The sequence below is a fragment of the Oncorhynchus kisutch genome, linkage group LG8 (genome assembly GCF_002021735.2).
Source record: "Oncorhynchus kisutch isolate 150728-3 linkage group LG8, Okis_V2, whole genome shotgun sequence".
In the NCBI taxonomy this organism is placed as follows: domain Eukaryota; kingdom Metazoa; phylum Chordata; class Actinopteri; order Salmoniformes; family Salmonidae; genus Oncorhynchus; species Oncorhynchus kisutch.
Window position 1 is genome coordinate 47,388,388 of NC_034181.2, and position 6,000 is coordinate 47,394,387.

A 6,000-nucleotide genomic window follows, 5' to 3' on the forward strand; every position below is an offset into this window, starting at 1 on the left:
TCATGATAACCTCAGCGACAGCAGTCTTTGGGGGTGTCCCAAATGGCACCCTATTATTTATATAGTACAATACCTATCGACCCTGGTCAAAAGTAGGGAATAGGGTGCCATATGGGACATAGCGTTGTCCCCCATGGGAGGCTGGAGCTGATGTCATCACACCTGGTGCTGTGACGACCTGGGACCACACAGAGATAACTCCTGGTTTATAATCCCACTCTGCATCATAAAACTCTTCCACTCAAGCCACGTTGAAGGATCCAGATGCGGTGCTGGAGCTCGGGGTCAGAAATTCAGATTCTGAGGTAAATACTTGACACTGTCTCGAACACACACCACACACCCCACACACACACACACAGTCCTTTGTTACCTGCTCAAAACAGAGGGGCTGTTTACTTAGCATTACTCGGGGGATCCATCCAGGCTTCCAAATGGATGCTAATTCTGCATTTGTCCCTGTTGACACTGAAGTAGACCTGAAACCAGAGAGCAGGGAGCTTGTTAACGATGGCCTCGAGGGCCAGTTTTCCTTTTAGTCTTATGGGAGTCTGTATCTGTACAGTATCAGCAGGCCGTACATGTCCATCAAAATGGACAGCATCTGCAGATTTTCATCAGAAAATGTTTACCTAATGGTTCCCTTGGTTGTTATGGTAACACCAGGTTTATCAATTGTTGTTTATTATGTATTGTTTGGTATTCTGTCTCTCTGACATGCATACAGTACAAATACTTTTTTCTCCCAAGCAAGTAAAACATGAATTAATTAATTTAAATCCACTTACATGGGCCCTGTTGGGAATAGATAGCTACAGGCCTGAGGCAAGCCAAGCTAATGGGAACAGCCAGCCCACAGTTCACAAATCTGTTTAGAGGTGGTTCCTCTAACACACAAGAGGGGGCACTGTTGCCCCACAACAGATACTATCTTTCGCAGGCTCTCTCCTGTCGACAGAGAGGAATGGTTTACTGGTTCACATTTACACTGGAGATCAAGTGTACGGCTACACACATTGTTTTTCTTCTAAGTTGAGTTGCTTAATTTTTCTCTCTGTTGTAGATCTGTATGTCTTGTTTGGCTCCACAGTATCACAATATCATTAACAAATAAAAAGATGTAATGCAAATCCATTCTGAAGTTATTCTGCATGCACATTATAACAAAATTAGAACTATCTCAGAAATAAATGTAGCGATATTGTTGATTGAAAGGAGAAGGCTTGATAATACCCTCATAATCTTCCAGTAGTGTCTCCAGTAGAGAGGGAAGAAACAGGAGGAGGAGAGGTGGTGGTGGATGAAGACAGCTGTACATTACTTATTTGGAAGCCAAGCAGCAGAGTTAGAGAACTCCCACCTGATCAGTGTCGTGCTTTGTCAGCCCAATCCCGAGGGGAAGCAGGCAGACCTCCAGTGTACAGAACGAAACGTCTCCTCTCCATCCAAGCCAGTCAGTGAGCAGCTGGATATACATTATCTCTAAGACACACAAAACACACACACACACACACACACACACACACACACACACACACACACACACACACACACACACACACACACACACACACACACACACACACACACACACACACACACACACACACACACACACACACACACACACACACACACACACACACACACACACACACACACATACACACACACACACACAAACAGTCTCTCAGATGTAACTTGGAGGAGTCTGAGAAAGTGAAATCCTTCAAAACTCTGGCGGTCTCGCTGTCATCTCTCTGTCCCTCAGCATTAGAGCTTTCAATGGCTCACCACTCTAAATGTACTATCTTGGGGGACTAGTTCATTCATTATACATACAGTGGGGCAAAAAAGTATTTAGTCAGCCACCAATTGTGCATGTTCTCCCACTTAAAAAGATGAGAGAGGCCTGTAATTTTCATCATAGGTACACTTCAACTATGACAGACAAAATGAGTAGAAAGGATCCAGAAAATCACATTGTATGATTTTTTATGAATTTATTTGCAAATTAATGGTGAAAATAAGTATTTGGTCACCTACAAACAAGCAAGATTTCTGGCTCTCACAGACCTGTAACTTCTTCTTTGAGGCTCCTCTGTCCTCCACTCGTTACCTGTATTAATGGCACCTGTTTGAACTTGTTATCAGTATAAAAGACACCTGTCCACAACCGCAAACAGTCACACTCCAAACTCCACTATGGCCAAGACCAAAGAGCTGTCAAAGGACACCAGAAACAAAATTGTAGACCTGCACCAGGCTGAATCTGCAATAGGTAAGCAGCTTGGTTTGAAGAAATCAACTGTGGGAGCAATTATTAGGAAATGGAAGTCATACAAGACCACTGATAATCTCCCTCGATCTGTGGCTCCCCGCAAGATCTCACGCCGTGGGGTCAAAATGATCACAAGAACGGTGAGCAAAAATCCCAGAACCACATGGGGGGGACCTAGTGAATGACCTGCAGAGAGCTGGGAACAAAGTAGTACTCCGCCTGGGACTCAAATCCTGCAGTGCCAGACGTGCCACCCTGCTTAAGCCAGTACATGTCCAGGCCCATCTGAAGTTTCTAGAGAGCATTTGGATGATCCAGAAGAAGATTGGGAGAATTCAGATTCAGCCCCAAAACATCACTGCTCTAGAGGAGATCTGCATGGAGGAATGGGCCAAAATACCAGCAACAGTGTGTGTGAACCTTGTGAAGACTTTCAGAAAACCTTTGACCTCTGTCACTGCCAACAAAGGGTATATAACAAAGTATTGAGATACACTTTTGTTATTGACCAAATACTTATTTTCCACCACAATTTGCAAATAAATGAATAAAAAATCCTACAATGTGATTTTCTGATTTTTTTTTCTTCTCATTTTGTCTGTCATAGTTGAAGTGTACCTATGATGAAAATTACAGGCCTCTCTCATCTTTTTAAGTGGGAGAACTTGCACAATTGGTGGCTGACTAAATACTTTTTTGCCCCACTGTATGTGTTTGTAGACATAGCTCATTTCAATATTTATTGTAAACCTGTGAGTGTGATAATGTAATGTAACCTTCAGTTTTCATTGATTGGCTATTCCTTTATTGGGTCATTGATCTGATGGTCTAAGGTACAGTATATTAGGTTGATTGTGTATTAAGTCGATTACGATGGAATTTGGGTGACTTTTAGCCAAGCGTGGCCAACTCCTCTCCGGAACTGTTTGTCGCCTCCTCAAGCTCTGCCCACCTTACTAATCCTTTATCCTACCTCTACAGTCTACCTTTTCTGGCATCTTACTTGGTATAGATTCCATAAATAGATGATGCCTACTTGTATTTTTCTATTACTTCATTGTGACTTATTAATGAGAGGTGTTGTTGGTTTCCATTTCCTTGTAATGCTTTTCTCAGCCAGTGAGCGCTAACTAATTATATTTCATCGAACCTACTTGTTTTGTATCAAAGCGTCTGACTTGAAAGACTTCTGATTCGAATGTATTTTTTCTGGGTTCAGCCACTGAAGAGCGGAAGCTCTTTGTTGGAATTTTCCCAGTGAAGGCTGTGACCTCATTTATTATCACCTAGAGATAAATAATGCAATTAAACATCACATTTTGACTTGTGAAGAGGTGCTGTGATCATCCCTATTCAAAACATCCACACTCCTCTCCTCACATGTCTCTGCCACAGACGATCACTACAAGTTTCAAACACACAGCCCCGAAAGTTGCACAAAGCTCTGTTTCCATCTTCCCCCTTCCCTCCCGACCAAAACATGCACAGAACTAACAAGCAGTCTTAGAAATGAAACCTCTTCCTATTATTTGACGGTTTATGTTAGGCGAGAAATACATTGGATAGCTTAAACCAAAATGGTGGCAGGAAGGCAGACAGACTGAAATCCCTTCAAACTCCCTCCCGTCACACAGCACAATAAAGCCCTGTCTGAGGCTTGTCTTCCTCTCCATGGTCCAGGATGCTTTGTGCAGCCATCTTTTGGGCTCCTTTCTCCTTGGTGACTTGTTTTTCTCCTTTGGGATCCCATTCAGGGCGTCCATTGTTCCGTGATTATCCATTCCTCTGGTGATGTGTACAGCCGAGTGGCATAATAGTCCTCTTACCCATACAATGATGTCACAGCTTTACTTGCTCTGGGGACCATTGTTTCCCCTCTTTCCTCCTTTTCCTCTTTTTTTTATCCCCCAATTCTGTGCTTCTTAAAGAGCTTGGGGATTTGTGGGTGTTTAGCACACCCACGATACATGTTTGACATGCAGACATGAGCGGGGAAGGTGGCATTTAATTCCCATTTGTTTGACTTGTTTGGTGTCAGATCTTGGTTCTCACATCTGAGCTCATTTTATTGCACTGTACAACACATTTTTTTCAGTCGATTGTAAATTACCAAATGACAGTTTTTCTTGCTGCAGTAGCCAAGTGTGATTTTCAGGTGTTAGCCAATGTTTTTGTTAGAGGTGTTGTTTTAGGTAGTCTGGAGGACTCTCTCTGTTAGTACACATTTATGTGCATTCTGACATCTCAAACCAGCCCTGATAATTGCAGAATGGGAAGAAAAATCTGAACTTTTCATCTAAACAAAGGCATATTACTGTATTGATTTACCATAACCGTTTATTTATTTTTTGTACAATTATTTTGGGTAACACATAATGGTTGAAAGGATAGTTAACCATTATTTCCTTCTAATAATAATTACGGTATGGTTTTCTTTGCCAGACCTGGTACTGTCAACAGCCATGTAATGACAGTTTTCCCTTATACAGTGGCAAGAAAAAGCATGTGAACCCTTTGGAATTACCTGGATTTCTGCATAAATTGGTCATCAAATTTGATCGGATCTTCAATCTAAGTCACAACAATAGACAAACATAGTGTGCTTAAACTAATAACACAAATTATTATATTTTTCTTGTCATTTAAACATTCACAATGTAGGTTGTAAAAGGTATGTGAGCCCCTAGGCTAATGACTTCAGGAGTCGGCTAACCTGGAGTTCAATCAATGAGACGAGATTGGAGATGTTGGTTAGAGCTGCCTTGCCCTATAAAAACACTCACAGAATTTGAGTTTGCTATTCACAAGAAGTGATGCCTGATGGGAACCATGCCTTGAACAAAAGAGATCTCAGAAGACCTAAGATTAAGAATTGTTGATTTACATAAAGCTAGAAAGGATTACAAAAGTATCTCTAAAAGCCTTGAAGTTCATCAGTCCACGGTAAGAGAAATTGTCTCTAAATGGAGAAAGTTCAGCACTGTTGCTACTCTCCCTAGGAGTGGCCCTCCTGCAAAGATGACTGAATGAGCACAGCACAGAATGAGGTTAAGAAGAATCCTAGAGTGTCAGCTGAAGACTTAACAGAAATCTCTGGAACATTGTAGCATCTCTGTTGACGAGTCTACGATACGTAAAACACTAAACAAGAATGATGTTCATGGGAGGACACCACGGAAGAAGCCATTGCTGTCCAAAAAAAACATTGCTGCATGTCTGAAGTTTGTAAAACCTCATCCCAACTGTAAAGTATGGTTTGGGGCTGTTTTGCTGTCTCAGGGCCTGGACAGCTTGCTATCATCGACAGAAAAATGAATTCCCAAGTTCATCAAGACATTTTGCAGGAGAATGTTAGGCTATCTGTCCGCCAATTAAAGCTCAACAGAAGTTGGGTGATGCAAAAGGACAACGACCCTAAACAGAAGTAAATCAACAACAGAATGTCTTCAACAGAAGAAAATACGCCTTCTGGAGTGGCCCAGTCAGAGTCCTGACCTCAACCCAATTGAGATGCTGTGGCATGACCTCAAGAGAGCAGTTCACACCAGATATCCCAAGAATATTGCTGAACTGAACCAGTTTTGTAAAGAGGAATGGTCCAAAATTCCTCCTGACCATTGTGCAGGTCTGATCCACAACTACAGAAACGTTTGGTTGAGGTTATTGCTGCCAAAGGAGGGTCAAGCAGTTCACATACTTTTCCCACCCTGCACTGTGAT